Raw genomic sequence first — 17,632 nt, forward strand, 5'->3', positions numbered from 1 at the left:
CCCTTATAGAAACTAGGGGCGAAGAGATGCATCAGGTGGCGATGTGTGATCTCGACCCTCGCTAATTCCACAAATTTCGTTAATATGCGGATAAACTTGTATATGTATGGAGAGAGTTGGGCCGGGCACACGCCGTAATAGCGATAAAATTCCTCTGCCAATACGAGAAGAGGAAAGGAATAGTCGACGTAGAAAGGATACACATAAAACGCGCAATACCTAGGGCGGTGTATTTGTACCACATCGCGCCCCGCTGGGATCAGATCGATATGGGCAGGAATCTTGAACCTCGCCTTAAACTCAGCAAGATCGATCTCCTTCATCATCGATTCCGGGACCTCAGGATCGTCCTCAGGCATCTTCGAGAAATCGGACCTAGTTTTTTCAGTACGGGAAACTATTTCCTCAACCATAGGGAAGTTCTCTTCCTCAGTAGCGATAGAAATCCTATCGGCATGAGGGGGTATCAACACCGCCAAAGGGGTAGGATCAGTTGCCATACCAAGAACAGAGGATGCCTTAGTCATGTTAATTAGGGGAAGATGCTCGAACAAGGAAATGTGGGAAACAACGAGAATCACTAAAACCGGTAAAAAATTTCATACAATAGAGGAAGAAGAAGATGCAGAGTTTGCTGAGTATAAGAAAATTCGTAAATCTTAAGATGTTACACACACACCACTATTTATAAGAATGCACGCATCGAAACCAAGAAACTGACCATCATTGCGTGACACTGTAACCGAAGCGGCATGCTCTGGTGGGAAGCAAGCGCAATACGAAGCAATGTCTAGGGAATTTGTGCCATAATGACGTCAGCTGCCATGACGTCAGCTGCCATGACGTCACCTCGATTTGCGACCCCATAACTTACGGTTCACAATGGCACACGCTGCTTACTCGCCCCTAGTCACTATGGCTTATCCATCTCGTCTAAACACTTCGGTCACGTTACACAGAGTCCGCTCATCAAGTTCGCCTGGTGTTGGCCTTAATAAGCGGAGGGACTAACTGTATAAGCCAAAATCCGCTCTAAGGATATTTAGCGTAATATGGCATTGAGGAAAGAGTCGGTCGAGGTTGCCCAAGGTGCATCAAAGTCATTGGCCGAGGTGCCGACGAGAGCCGTGGTCGAGATGTCAACAAAGGTCGAGGTCGAGGTTGACTATTGATGATAGGAGCTGTAACGGCTAATTTGTAAGGATAGAGTATTAAAAGGGAATATTCTAATGGATATTCTCTTTATTTGTATTATTAGGGTTTTTTAGGAAAATACCCCATATATATAAAAAGAAGAGACAATGATAGGGGCATGATATATTCATTTGATAATAACACTTTTAAGAATAAGATTCTCTCTCTCATATAAAAATACAAAGATTACATTTTGATAAAGATTCTTGCTCATATTATTTCCTCCTCTCTACCAAATCCGAAGATTGTTCATACAAATCTTGGACCTTTCTGTCACTCATCATTGTGAGGAGAAATATTTGTCCAATCATTCCATTATTGGGTGAATCATTCTCGTTATTTACTTAAATATCATCTATTGCCATTTATGGTTAGTTATATCTCCATTAATGTTTATGCTTTAAGAATATGTTACACTTATCGCCATCCATCATTTACGGGATCTGTCCCCATCTACTGCACGTTTTCGAGATTAGCATCTAGAGTTGTTATCCCTAACTAGATTTAATCCAGTATTACATAAATTTAATAGTTTAACCGGAAGTCACATTTTTTGGTCAAACAAATATGCCTGCCAAAACAAAGATTTAACTTACATTAAGACTTGCTAGAATTATAGAGCATTAAACAATGTCTCACAGAGTTAGGCATGGAAATAGCATTATCCTCATACTTACTAACTTATCTTAAGAGGAAGGCCCGCACGCATAAGATCATATATAGGATAGTTTTCGCTGCAAAAAATCTCACAAGCGAATAATACCACTACTAAGTACTAAGTTTAGGAGGAGGCAAATAAATGTGCAGAAGTATTGCAGATTTATAGTAGTTTATAAATATATGGCTGAATACATAGACAGCCCCTTAAACTTGCACCTTTTTCCGCTTACTTATACCAAGACTTGTACCTATTAGACACCTAATGTTGTAAAAAATATGTCTTTTAAACAGTTTTTGCTGATGTGTAAAAACGTGTGGTTCTCACTTCTTCCTAAAGTGTAAAAGCATTAATTTAACACTATCCTACCGGAAACTCAAGTTCTTGCAGAAAAATAAAAATCCAACGATCATCTTTTTTAGCCTACATTCTTCTCTTCTCTGGCTATATCGACCAAGTCAACTATTTTTTTCCTTTTTGTTCAGATCTAGTTGCCGCTACCACCACCTCAGTCGAAAAGCTTGTTCCTTTTTACCGCGTTAATTTATGCAATTGTCCGAGTCTATGCCAAATTGGGCGGCCATGGTTTTTCCCTTCCAGAATTTGATGGTGATAACCATGTTGAGTTGGTACCAATTGGAATATTTGGCTTCAAATACATCAGTCAACGCCAACCACTATGGAAAATCCACAAAACATAACCTTGTTCCTCACCTTCTCTTTTTCTTCAACAAAACAGAGCCTTGTTTTCCTCGCCTCTCTTTCTTCAACTAAAACAACTTACTCAATTTTGAGTTCTCTAGTAGACCACTTCCCCAATTCTTGAGGAATTGAAGTATGTAGGCTTCTCTTCTTCAACGGCCAGTTGAGGACTGGTGGTGTATAACCTTAAGCATAATGTGGCAAATTATACAACTCCATGAATGTGTGTCTGTTATTTGCTTTGATCGATAAAAGAAGAGATCTAGTGTGTTTAGGACTCTGATTGTTTCGGTTTTATTTTTTATATATCTTTTCTTTGTTTGCTTTTTTATATATCTTTTCTTTGTTTGCTGACATGTAATATTTGTATTGGTTCTGGTTGTTAGGTCAGAAGAGAGTGATATGCACGCACTTCATTTAGTTTGGAATTGTCATATTTGTGTTTAAATAACACATTTTGATAGAGATAAAGTGCTTAACATGTACAAGCGTTAGTATAAGTGTCTAAGTAGAAAAAAAGGTGCAAGTTTAGATGGGTTGTATATGTATTTAGCCTAAATATAATTTTAATTGCCGAATCTTATTCTATAAGTATATTATTTTGTGTTGCAATTTCATTAAAATAGTGACTTTAAGGGGCATTTTCGTATTTCACCTAAATTCCCAATTTCCCCTAAATTTTATCTCTAAGATCAATATCTGATTTCTTCCACCCTGTAGTTCCACCATGCTCCTTACTCCCCCACCGTCTCTCCCGGAGAATAATACCCATTTCTTTAACTGAGTATCTTTTTAGCTGTCTGGAGAAAAGTTTCTTTCTAGATGGACCGTAAATCATGTATTTATATTGAAGTAAAATGATATCAGAAATTCCTTAGTCAGTCAATCAACACTTTTTTTGCTACTTCCTCTTCTTTTCATTACTGGAAAAAAAAATTAAAATCAAACTCTATTACTAACCATTTGATTGCGACATTTGATGTCATTATTTTTTAAGGCTTTGGAACCAAGCCAAAAGCACTAGATTGTTTGAGTTTTAAAGATCATTATTGATTAACCCCATTCAATTACTGCTTCTCGGATCTGTGTGTGGAAAAGGAAAGAAGGCACTAGAAGGGGACAGAGAAAAGGGAAGGGAATCTGATAAGGGAGAAGATGGATCATGGAGTGGGTTTAGTTCCTGAGGAGAAAAGACAAAAATACCCATTATATTAATGTGTTGCCAATGTATTGTTAAGGGTATTACAGTGAATAAAAAAGTGGTTACAATGTTTAGTAAGACCCATTAAAGACGAATTAAATATATTAATTCTGTTACAATTAAACTAACAGAATTAAGTGTTTCTTCTAGTATTAGATTTAACTCATGCATTACAACTCCACACGTGGATTGCACTTACAAAATTACGGATCCATTTAAAGGAAGAACATCTGAAAGTTGTACAGCTAGTATTATAAACTATTCAGTATATATATACAAAGGTCTACCTTTTCACGTCGACACAAAAAAGAGAGAACCATTTGTAAGAAAATGACAAGGACCAAAAAAAGAAAGAAACGAAAGTGATAAAGATAATTGTCAAAAATGTAATTTATACCTCATGTTCACATACACATAATTTCCTAAGTAAAATATAGAGAGAATGTTATAATATATACCAAGGCAAATCTAATCCACAGTCCAATTCGCCATTGTTGGGTTGAAAATCTAGCCTTATTCTTGATCAAGATTTGTGCAACTTGCAGTACATATTGTTGGAATACAACAAAGAGAATGGAAATTCACGTCAATTATTGTTCTAATTTTTAAAAATATAAACATAAAATCGTTCTGACTCAAAGTTCATCTTGTACATATATGCCCACAATGAGAGTGACAAACTCACATTACCTTTCGAGTCAGAGTTGTTTATATAGTTTCGTACTTTATGTTGCATTTAGTAATCGGAGAAGGTCCAAATATATCCCTGCACTTTCGAAAATGGTCTAAGAATACCTCTCGTTATACTATTGGGTTATCTATACCCCTACAGTCATACTTTGAGTTCAAATATACCCATCATTTAAACGGAGGGACACATGTCATCGTCCTATTGGTAAATTCTAAATATTTATTAATTAATTAAAAATACTCATTATCCATATCCGAAAAGCAATTTTATAAAGCAATTTTTTTTTTTGTAAAAACTGAAAAAAACTTAATCTTTTTTACTAAAAACTAAAAAAAACGAAAATATTTTTTTTTTCAGTTTTTACAAAAAAGCTGAAAAATACTTTCTAAAACAATTTTTTTGTAAAAACTGAAAAATAAAACTGAAAAATAATTTTCTAAAGTAATTAAAAATTTTTTTTTTACTAAAAACGAAAAAATCAAAAATATTTTTTACCAGTTTTTAGAAAAATATTGCTTTAAAAAAAATTGAAAAATAATTTCTAAAGCAATTTCTTTTGTAAAAAGGAAAAAACAAAAACTGAAAAGCAATTTTCTAAAGCAATATTTTTGTAAAAACTGAAAAACAAATATTTTCTTTTTTTCAGTTTTTAGTTTAAAAAAATTCAGTTTTTTTCAGTTTTTAATTGTTTTAGAAAATTATTTTTCAGTTCTTTTTTCAGGTTTTACAAAAATATTGTTTTAAAAAATATTTTTCAATTTTTTTGTAAAAAATGAAAAAAGAAATATTTTCATTTTTTCAGTTTTTAGTAAAAAAAGTTCAATTTTTTCCAGTTTTTACAAAAAAAAACTGCTTTAGAAAATTATTTTTCGGGTATGTGTAATAGATTTTTTTAATTAATTAGGAGATATTTAGAATTGACCAACAGGACGACAACACGTGTCCCTCCGTTTAAATGAAGGGTATATTTGAACCCAAAGTATGACTGCAGGGGTATAGATAACCCAATAGTATAACGAGGATATTCTTAAACCATTTTTGAAAATACATGGGTATATTTGGACCTTCTCCGTTTAGTAATTTAACTTTTTGAATTTGTTTCTAACTGAAATCTAGGTTTTGGATATATTTCATTTTTAAAGTACCATATAGTATAGGACTAGAGATTGCAACCATATATATAAGATAACCAGACGTTGTATACTGAAACATTAACATGGTTTCAATTTGATATATGATCTATTAAAGGAAAAAGAATTTCAAGAATTCCCAAGAAGACATGGAAGCTATGCGTCAAAAAGTAAATTAAATGTCGCAAGAATTTCAAGCAACTCAGGCTTTGATCTAAAAATTGTTAAAAAAGAAAAGCAAGAAAGGAGCTTCAATGGAGTGTCGGAGACTGTTCTGAATAGACTATTTGAATGTTTTAGAGTTGAAGTTAGAGACATGTGTAATTTGTGTTGTTTGATTAGTTGGTTGAATTGTTATAAATATTATTGGTTGAATTGTTATAAATATTATTGTTCGTATTGTAGTAAATATTGGATTTGGATTGTTATATTAGGTTTTTATTTGATTAACTGTTTTAATTGGTAGGTGGTGTAATTTGAAATACAGCAGAATCCTGCTTAAAAATGCCCAGATTTGCTACTGAATCAGTCGCAAATTTCACCAGGAATTACCCAGATTTGCGACTGATTCAGTCGCAAATTGAAAATTTCTAACAAAATTTAATTAGGATTTGCGACTGAATCAGTCGCAAATGGAGAAATACCGATATTTTTAATTAATTAATAATTAATATTTACGACTGTTTCAGTCGGAGTAATTAATTAAAAATTAATTTTTTTTAAATTTCCGACGGAATCATTCGAAACTTTTAATTTATATTTATTTTTTTAATTCTAGTCAGCGACTAATTCGGTCGCAAATGGCCTGATTTCAAATAGCTCCGTATTTTTTATTTTGCGGCTGAATCCGTCGCAAATTTTTTACTAATTCTGTTGCAAATATATTTCGACCACATGTTTTTCGACCGATACTTTTCAGTCGAAAAATCCATCGAAAAATACGATTTTCAACTGATTTGACGGCCGAAAATTTGTTGTTTTTCAGTAGTGGTTGATTCACTGCTATAATAAGCAAAGATCTGATCATCAATCCACTGAGGCAACTACGTAAACTATCAACCAAAGCTCTAGCTTGTTTAAAGTGATAATTTTTAATCTTTTAGAGTTAATACTGAAGTATCGAGCTTTAAGTGGTCTTTTTTTTTTCAGTTTGTTTATTTTCTCCTCGTCTTTTCAGGGTAAGGGTAAGGCTGCATACATTCTGCACTCACTTATGAGATTACACTAAATTTTTTTGTTTGTTTGTTTGTTTATTTCAATTTTACCTTTTGGTGCGGAAAAACTTTGTATTAGAATTTCCGATGAAACGTCAGAAATCAGAACATCATTCACCTCAAAAGATGAGGATATTTATAGTTAATGAATAAAATAAGTTTTAGGCAATAAATACATTACCAAATAGCATCTCAAAATGTACATGTACCTAGAATTAACAATCTAGATATACTTCCTCTGCACGAACTTTCTCAGGACTCATGATTTTCGAGCTTAACAACAACAACAACAACCGAATAAGTGGAGTTTGGGGAGGGTAGTATATATGCGGATTTTTAGTTTAGATTTTTTATTTTTCAGTTTACATGTTTGAAATTTTACGAGTTCCAAAGTTATGAGTTCGGAGGTTTATGTGTTTGGAAGTTTGCGGGTTTAGAAATTATAGAGTTTACGAGTTTGAAAGTTTAGCAGTTCAGAAGTTTATGAAATTTGTGGGTTCGGATGGTTGTTGGTTCGAAAGTTTATGGCTTCGTGTTTATTGTATCTAAATTATTTATGAATACTTTTGATTTTGCTTAATTTGCGTACCAAACACCGAAAAATGAGTAAGATTACTACTTATTTTTCAAGAAAATATTTTCTTGGAAAATATTTTACATTATACAAGACACACCCTTTGTCTCCTATTTGGCGAAGACAAACAAATAAACACCATGTTACTGTGGATAACACCTTTTTCTATTTCAAGTATCAGGTTCTTCTGAGTAAGATGGAGTTCAGTAAGGTTATGCGAGTTAGGTCCACAAATCGAGTCTCGTACTCGGTAACCGTCATACTACCCTGTTGGAGAAACTCAAACTGCCTGCGGTACTTCTATCTCAGGGTGACATGAATGAACTTATCGAGAAATAGCTGTGAGAACTGATCCCAGGTAGGTGCAGGTGACCCAGCTGGTCTAGTCAACATATAATCTCTCCACCATCTCTGGGTGGAACCAGTCATCTGAAATGCTGCAAAATTGATCCCATTAGTCTCAACTATACCCATGTTGTGCAACACCTCGTGACAACGGTCTAGAAAGTCCTATGGGTCCTCAGAAGATGCACCACTGAAACGTATAGGAAAGAGCTTGGTGCACTTATCCAACCTCAACATAGCCTCAGAAGACAAAAGAGGCCTATCACCGGCCTGTGCCGCAACAACCGGCTAAACTACCCCAACTGACGGGGCTGCTGGGGTCTGATACTGGGGAGCCACCTGCTCCAGGATATGAGTAGGGGGAGTGTGTGCTCCTCCCACAGCCCGAGAGACGGCTGGTGCCATCGGAAAGGTACCGGTCTGGGCCACACTCTCCATAAGGCCCACTAAATGGACTAGAGCATCCTGAAGTACTAGAGTGGCTATCAACTCCTCCGGAATCTAAGCTGGTCCAACAGGAACAATCTGAGCTGGAACCTCCTCCTCAAAATTCACCTAAGGCTCTACTGCGGGTGTTGCTGCTCGAGCTCTAGACTGAGCTCTGCCTCGGCCTCGACCTCTGGCGTGACCTCGGCCTCGACCTCTGTCCCCAGTCGTACAGGGGGCTCTGGCTCCTCTCTGGCGGTAGACGCAGTGAGCGTTCTCGCCATCTGCGAGAGAACGAGAATAGAAGGGTTCAATCATCAATGATAAAATTAAATCGCACGACACAGTAAGAAAGAAGTGACATTTTTCCTAAACTTCATAGCCTCTAGAAGATAAGTACAGGCATCTTTGTACCGATCCTCCAGACTCTTCTAAGCTTGCTCGTGACTCGTGAGACCTAGGCAACCTAGTGCTCTGATACCAACTTGTCACGATCCGAAATTTCCACCCTCGGGACTGTGATGGCGCCTAATATTTCACTTGCTAGGCAAGCCAATGTTAGAATAGTTTTAAACTATTTTCAATAAATCAAATTAACTGATGCCAATTAAACTGAAATAAAGTGCGAAAAGTCACAACAACCAAAATATCTAAATACAACCCACAAGTGCACGAGCGACTAGAATAATACATATAATGGTCTGAATAAAAGTAAACTGTCTGGAAAGAAGTAAAACAGCTAGGATAAAGTATAAGGGGACTTCAGGGCTGCGGACGCCGAGCAACTGTACCTCAAGTCTCTGTCAAATATTTGATCCGAACTATCTACTGACTGACACTGGAACCGACTTCAAATTCTGCACAAGAAGTGCAGAGTGTAGTATGAGTACAACAGATCTCATGTACTCTGTAAGTGTCGAGTCTAACCTCGACGAAGTAGTGACGGGGCTAAGGCGGGTCATTTACAATAACCTATATGCAGTACAATAATAATGACAGGAAAGGAAATACGAGGAAATAAAGTTGTTAACTCTTGACAATAACCTCAATCCTCGGAAACTTGTAAAACCAGAAATACAGATTCTCATAATCTCGTATGAAAACACTGAAGCCAATGCAATACAACAAGTAATATTAAAACACATAAATTGTTGCGGCGCGCAACCCGATCCTACCGTTCAAACACAATCCTCCCTTATTCCTCCATGTAAATGTCAATAATAACAAGTAAAATATATGTTGCGGCGTGCAACCCGATCCCACCATATAATCAGAATCAATATCATAATCCTCCCTTATTTCACCATATCAAATCCTCCCTTACTTTATCTGTTGCGGCGTGCAACCCGATCCCACCATATCAATATAAATCCTCTCTTATTCCACCTATTGCAACGTGCAACCTGATCCATAAACTCAAATCAATAAATGGAATCAATTCAACAACCCGAATCACAAGAATCTCAACGATTAACGAATATGAGAGCAGAACCATAAGGGAAAATCTCGTATCAAATCAAGAATTTCTAAAATTAATACTAAGCAGCAAGACAAGTCAGTTAAATGACAACAAAAGGGTACAAGTAAGTCAATTAAGGCAAGTAGCAATTAAATCATGGGAGCATGGGAGAAACTAACATTTTGATACGAGAATAATAAATGGCAAGTAGCAAATTAAGGCATGGGAAGCATATAAAGTATGTAACAGTTAAGACATGGAATAAAATATTTAATAAAATACTAAAAAGCACGAAAATAGTATTTTGACGGCGTATATATACTCGTCACCTCATATATACGCCGCTACACATGAATTTCACATAGCACATAGCTCAAGGGTTCCTAATTCCCTCAAATCAAGGTTAAACCCAACACTTACCTCGCTCCACAAGCAAAGCAAAGCTACCGGGGCCATTGCTCTAAAATCCGCCTACAAACAACTCGAATCTAACCAAAATCGACTTCACTATCTTGCTTCCTACTGAGAGAGAGAGAGAGAGAGAGAGAGAGAGAGAGAGAGAGAGAGAGAGATAGATAGAGAGAGAGAGAGAGAGAGAGAGAGGAGATTTATTGATGGGCTCACTTTCACTCTCAAGCTACAGATGGCCAAGGAGACCAGGAGTGATATTTCCTTTCAGACGGCTGTTGATATTGCCAGATGGATCGAGTTGGTTCATTCTTAGGAAAGAGGCCCCACCATTCCGGTAGTTTCAGTGGTGCCTCATTTGGAGGCAGGGGTACTTTTGGTAGAGGCCATCCTCCCAGGCCATTTCATTCAGTGCTTCAGCATCTGACAGTGCTTCAGGGAGTCGTGGTCCCTATGTGCCTCATTCTGGACAGCTAACCTACAGTGCACCATCAGCTCCTATCAGTGCACCTCCGATTTAGAGCTATCACCATGGTTATTCGGCCCGTTCAGGTCAGCTTCATCTTCAGCAGCCACATCAGTGTGGTGGTATCAGTCATATCAGGAGGTTATGTTTGAGATTATTGGGCGTCACGCTACAATAGAGTTCTCGTGTCATGATTCCAGCACCGGTTACTCCACCACCCGCTCAGCCAGCTAGAGTCAGGGGTAAGGCATCCAGAGGTGGAGGTCAGGCCGTTAGAGGTGGAGGTCAGGCCGCTAGAGGTGGAGGCCAGCAGCTAGAGATCGTCCCAGAGATGTAGTTCAGAGTGGTGGGGCCCAGCCCCTATGTTATGCTTTCCCAGCTAGGCATGAGGCCGAGTCATCTGACACCGTTATCACAGGTATTATTCCCGTTTGCCATAGAGATGCTTCAGTTCTATTTGATCCGGGATCTACTTATTCCTATGTGTTATCCTATTTTGCTTCATATCTGGTTGTGCCTTGTGATTCTTTGAGTGCTCCCGTGTATGTGTCCACGCTTGTGGGAGATTTTATTGTTGTAGATCATGTCTATCGCTCGTGTGTGATTACTATTAGGAGTCTTGAGACTAGTATAGATCTTCTACTTCTTGATATGGTAGATTTTAATGTTATCTTGGGTATGGATTGGCTGTAACCTTATCATGCTATATTGGACTCTCACGCCAAGACGGTAACCTTATCCATGCCGTGGTTGCCTCTATTAGGACTCATGGCCACTCTACCAGCAGAGTTATTTCTTATGTGAAGGCTCAACGTATGGTCGAGAAGGGATGTCTAGCTTATTTGGCATATGTTCGTGATTTTAGTGCGGAGGTTCCTTCCATGGATTCAGTACCATTTGTTCGTGAGTTTCCAGAAGTGTTTCCTGCAGATCTGCCAGGGATGCCACCCGTAAGAGATATTGACTTCTGTATTGATTTGGCTCCGGGCACTCAGCCCATTTCTATTCCGCTATACCGTATGGCCCTGCCGGAGGTGAAGGAATTTAAGGAGCAATTGCAAAATTTGCTTGATAAGGGCTTCATTAGACCTAGTGTCTCACCCTGGGGTACGCCCGTGTTGTTCGTGAAGAAGTAGGATGGATCGATGAGGATGTGTATAGGCTATCGGCAATTGAACAAAGTCACTATCAAGAACAAGTATCCGCTGCCGAGGATTGATGATTTATTTGATCAGCTTCAGGGTGCCAAAGTGTTTTCGAAGATTGATTTGAGGTCTGTCTACCATCAGTTGAAGATTAGGGCATCTGATGTCCCTAAGATGGCTTTTCAGACTCGATATGGACATTATGAGTTCTTAGTGATGTCATTTGGGTTGACAAATGCCCCAACAACATTTATGGATTTGATGAATTGGGTGTTCTAGCCCTACTCGGATTCTTTTGTGATTGTATTCATTGATGATATCTTGATCTACTCCCGCTGTTGAGTGGAGCATGAACAACATCTTCAGATTGTACTCCAGTCTCTGAGAGATAGCTAGTTATATGCCAAGTTTTTAAAGTGTGAGTTTTGGTTAGACTCATTCGCCTTTTTTGGGCATGTTGTATCGGCAGAGGGCATAAATGTGGATCCTAAGAATATTGAGGAAGTTCAGAACTGGCCTAAACATACTTCAGCTACCGAGATCCAGAGTTTCTTGGGTTTGGCGTGTTATTATCGCCGGTTCGTAGAGGGGTTTTCATCCGTAGCAGCCCCAATGACTAGAAATACCCAGAAGGGTGCCCTATTCAGATGATTGGATGAGTATGAGTTGAGCTTTCATAAGCTCAAGACTACTTTGACTACGGCGCCAGTGTTGGTGTTGCCCACAGGTTCAGGATCCTACACGGTGTATTGTGATGCATCTCGTATTGGGCTCGGTATTGATGCAGGAAGGCAGAGTGATTGCATACGTGTCACGTAAGTTGAAGGTTCACGAGAAGAATTACCATGTTCATGACTTATAGTTGGCGGCCATTGTTCATGCGCTGAAGATTTGGAGGCACTATCTTTACAGCGTGTCGTATGAGGTATTCACGGATCATCGGAGTCTATAGTATTTGTTCAAACAAAAGGATATCAACTTGAGGCAGATGAGGTGGTTGGAGCTAATGTGGTGGCCGATACCTTGAGTAGAAAGGCAGTGAGTATGGGTAGCCTTTTGTATATCCAGTTGGTGAGAGGCCGCTTGCAGCAGATGTTCAGGCTTTGGCCAATCAGTTTGTGTGGTTAGATGTTTCAGAGCCCAGTTGAGTGCTAGCTTGCACATTCGCTCGGTCTTCTTTGTATGAACGCATCAGAGAGCGTCAATATGATGATCCCCATTTGCTTATCTTTAAGGACATGGTGCGGCATGGTGGTGCTAAGCAGGTAACTGTTGGAAACGATGGGGTTTTGAGGATGCAGGGTCGTATTTGTGTGCCTAATGTGGATGGGCTTCGTGAGTTTATTCTTGAGGAGGCCCATAGTTTCCGGTATTCTATTCATCCGGGGGCCGCCAAGATGTATCAGGACTTGCGGCAGCATTATTGGTGGAGGAGGATGAAGAAGGATATATTTACATATGTAGCTCGATGTCTAAATTGTCAGTAAGTAAAGTAAGAGCATCAGAGATATGGTGGTTTGCTTCAGAGGTTAAAGATTCCTGAGTGGAAGTGGGAGCGTATCACTATGGATTTTGTTGTTGGACTCCCACAGACTCAGAAGAAGTTCGATGTGGTATGGGTCATTGTGGATAGGTTGACCAAGTCGGCACATTTTATTCCAGTGGCAGTTGTCACACCTCCTTTTTAAAATTAGGTGCTCACAGCAGTTACCTATTCTTCAGAGCGGTTAGCTGAGATCTACATTCGCGAGATCGTCTGTCTTCATGGTGTGCCTATGTCTATCATTTTTGATCGAGGTACGCAGTTCACCTCGCACTTCTGAAGGACCGTACAATATGAGTTGGGCATACATGTTGAGTTGAGCACAACATTTCATCCCTAGATGGACGGACAATCCGAGCGCACTATTCAGATATTGGAGGATATGTTTCGCGCTTGCATTATGGATTTCGGGGTGTCACACCTCCTTTTTTCCGAGGGATAGGAAATAGGGAGTTTTTCCGGTTAAAGTGATATTTTTCGAAATGAGATTATTTGTTTAATTCAGAGTCGGCACTTGGGATAACTATTATGGTATCCCAAGTCGCCGGTTTACTTTAAAATCCCAAATAGAGTAAATTGACTCTATTTTTATGGTCCGTCAACACAAAAGACCGGGTAAAGAATTCTGTTAACCCGAGAGAAGGTGTGAGGCACTCCCGAGTTTCGTGGTTCTAGCACAGTCGCTTAACTATTAAAATTAGGTGCTCACAGCAGTTACCTATTCTTCAGAGCGGTTAGCTGAGATCTACATTCGCGAGATCGTCTGTCTTCATGGTGTGCCTATGTCTATCATTTTTGATCGAGGTACGCAGTTCACCTCGCACTTCTGAAGGACCGTACAATGTGAGTTGGGCATACATGTTGAGTTGAGCACAACATTTCATCCCTAGATGGACGGACAATCCGAACGCACTATTCAGATATTGGAGGATATGTTTCGCGCTTGCATTATGGATTTCGGGGTGTCACACCTCCTTTTTTCCGAGGGATAGGAAATAGGGAGTTTTTCCAGTTAAAGTGATATTTTTCGAAATGAGATTATTTGTTTAATTCAGAGTCGGCACTTGGGATAACTATTATGGTATCCCAAGTCGCCGGTTTACTTTAAAATCCCAAATAGAGTAAATTAACTCTATTTTTATGGTCCGTCAACACAGAAGACCGGGTAAAGAATTCTGTTAACCCGAGAGAAGGTGTGAGGCACTCCCGAGTTTCATGGTTCTAGCACAGTCGCTTAACTATTAATAATTGGCCTAATTATCTGATTTATTATATGTTTAAATCTTATTGTGCATTTTTAACTTTCTAACCACTTTTTAATTATTTCAATTGCTTTTAGTATTTATGGGATTTATTTGAACAAGTTGCGATATCGCGCACTCGTTTATTTTTGTTCATATTGTGAATCGCGTCACATGAAATGCGCCAACGATTTACAACATGTGTTATTATTGTTTGAAGTTGAGGTCATGTCGCGTGAAACGCGCACTTGAGTTGGAGTTTATATATCGTGACCATGCCACGGGAACCATACCCATGATCAATATGGTTTAATATTCGTCCCTAAAGCAAAATACGATGCTATGATATTATTCAATTTGGCCCTACGATTTGAGATTTTGATGAAGGTTATGGACTTTTGAACCATTGTTGACAAGAAAGGGTATGCATTGAGAAGTAGGTTGATAACATTGATCAAAGAAATTTTGATATTTATTATAAACTCAACCATTCAAAAGAAAACCAGTAGCTTTACTTCTCCTAACAAATAGACTTAGCCCAAAGCCTAACATATTCTTTCAAAAGGAAATCATCAGTAAACAACGAATTTAAAATTGGTGGATGTTGTCGAATTTCTAATTAAACTATAATAATATAAATGATTATTTCGAATCAATTAACAGATAGAGAGCAATACATTGAACCACTAGTCATGATGTAATTGGGCTGACTAGCTAGTAGGCCTGCAGGGGTAAACATGTCAAACCCTTTTGGGCTTACTTGAATCACGCCCAAATCTGTAGCTCTCCAAGGTTCAGAGCTTTAAACCAATTCCACTAATCATTAATGCTAACATGAATCTAATTTTGACTAGATAATTCTGCCAATTTTCAGGGAATACATAACTAAAGAGTTAATAATTTTACATTACAGCGAAAACCTAACATGAATGATACAATTACTAAGTTAAAAAAAATATAGTCTTAGGCATTCTATTACATCAACCCTTCACGAGAGTAGCCATTTCTGAGCCATATGCTTCCTTCTCCTTCACACCCTGATTTACAAAAGAATAGCCATTGGGCTAGCTTTGCAAACCAGTCTCATGGCACACAACCACCAATCAAAGAAATAACCAAATTAGACATATTCTTATCACTGCTAATGTCACTTCAAGCACAAACTATTAATTTGAAGAATAGCATGCTAACAGCAGGTGATGAACTACCAATAAGCATTCAATAGTTTGAGTTTTAATCCAACTATACAGTCATACCACAGATTAACAGAAAAAGAATTCCGAGTAACTTCGAAACCTAAAACATGTTGAATCTATAAAGCCAAACATGAAAAAAGCATAACATATTAGCTTTCACTTTAAATTTAAATCATGTTGAATCTATAAAGCCAACACAAACAAATCATAACAACTCAATTTTTTATTTAACTCTAATAGGGAATCACAGTTTTGAACGGCTACATATCTAAAGGCAGAACAACAACAGAAACTTGAATCAGATTAGGTCGGAAAAGAAAGGTGAAATCTAGCAGCGAAAAATAGTGATAGATTCAGCAATTTAAGCCAACAATCCCATAACTCGAAAACCACTTGAAATCCCAGAAAAGGTGAAGCAAAACCAGTAGGAATTGGAAGAACAAAAACACATTTGAATTTTTTTTTTTGTTTTCTATATCTAAATTGAAATTTTCAGATTGTTTTCCTAGAGAGAAATCAGTGAGGATGGGAGTGTGTATATTCTGCCGAGAATAGTGCATGTATCTCAATCTGTGTATTCAAATCTCTCCAGATGAGTGTATATATGCTATGTTAAAAATGAGGGAGGGTCTGTCAGGAGAGGGAATAATTCAGCGTGAAATCAGGGGGAATGAGAGATGGGAGGGAATATCTGTGACTAAAAAAATGCCAGCTGCCTATCTACAGTTAATTCTTTATCCTTATCCCCCCTTTTCTTTTATTTTTTTCTTGACTCCTAAATCCTCTAAAGTTTGATCCTTTTTCAAAGCACTCCCTTCTATTCCCTTCTAGAAGTGAGATATTTGCTTGAGTCTGGGCCAAATGCCCTGGCCAATGGCCCAAAGCAAAGCAAATCTGGCCTTAAGGAAAAGCCCACTCGAGAAGACAGAACAAAGTTGCAGAAAACTGAAACTTAATTGTAATTAAGGAATTAGCAAGAATGCACTCAAAGACTGACTAAACATATTTTCAGTTAAGATTAAACATATCTATTAATTAATCTATTTTAACAAACAATCCAAGGTAAAACTCATTAATTAATCCGAAATTAAACAATTAAAAAAAAGAAAAAAAAAAGAAAAAAAGAAAAGGGAAATACCTACTAAGGCAAACGACTGCTAGGACATAAGAATGTCAACTTCAAACCTGCCGACGATAACTTGACCGTATTCTTATAATTTTGGAATGAATCAAAACTAACATCGATCGATTGCACTCATCAAGAGAAATCTGTCAGTGTAGGTTTCGAATCAAAACGAGTCAGCTCTTGAGAATGAAACAAGGAAGAGTCAGTTTAAGCTCCTCGTTTTGAAATTTTAGATCTATTACTGGTCATGCTTAAGACGGATTAAAAGAAAATGGATAAGAGATTTGGATTGAGGAAGAGTTGGGGAGTATCTAGTGAAAAGTTGAGACCAAATGGTGGTTGGCCGCCGGCGGAAGATAGGTTTGGGAGTAGTGGCGGCTAGGTTTTAGGGGTCTTTGAGAGATGAAGGAAAGAGATGAGTTTGAGAGGTCTTTTGGGGGGGGGGGGGAGAGGATTAGGTTCTGGTTCAGACACTTTTAAGGGAAGGGGAGGGTTAGTTCCCAGCTGTTGGATGATGATCAAACCAAGGGCTGAGATCAAAAGGCGCAAAAACGGGGTCGTTTGGGGTGCTTGAAGGTTTGACCGGGTAGGGTAATTGGATTGGGTGAGATTTGTGGGCAAATTTGGGCCACTAAAATTGCTTTTGGCCCAATTCTAAGTAAAATCAAACAAACTCCTTAATTCCTTTCTTTGTTTCTCTTTTTTTTTCCCTTTGATTTTAAATTCTAAACAAATTAATAAAAATCCTAAATTAAATCCTAACTTAAATCTAATTTATAAAATTAAACCTACTTACCTATTTTCTAATAATTAACTAATTTAATTAACTAATAATGCATGCAATGTTACTAATGTATTTTTGTTGTTATTTTCATGTATTAATTCTATAATTAATAAGTAATTAATTTCTAAA

At 37.8% G+C, this 17,632-nt stretch overlaps 1 long non-coding RNA gene across 1 annotated transcript; it reads right to left on the reverse strand.

Moving 5' to 3' along the window:
- Nucleotides 1-15,009: 15,009 nt before the first annotated feature.
- LOC107826973 (uncharacterized) lies at nucleotides 15,010-17,159 on the reverse strand. Its single transcript, XR_001657394.2, has 2 exons — nucleotides 16,732-17,159; nucleotides 15,010-15,479 (listed from the first exon to the last, which is right to left on the reverse strand). It is a non-coding gene; the product is annotated as an uncharacterized LOC107826973 (long non-coding RNA).
- Between the last annotated feature and the right edge of the window lie 473 nt (nucleotides 17,160-17,632).

This window comes from Nicotiana tabacum, chromosome 17 (assembly GCF_000715075.1).
Source record: "Nicotiana tabacum cultivar K326 chromosome 17, ASM71507v2, whole genome shotgun sequence".
NCBI classification, from domain to species: Eukaryota; Viridiplantae; Streptophyta; class Magnoliopsida; order Solanales; family Solanaceae; genus Nicotiana; species Nicotiana tabacum.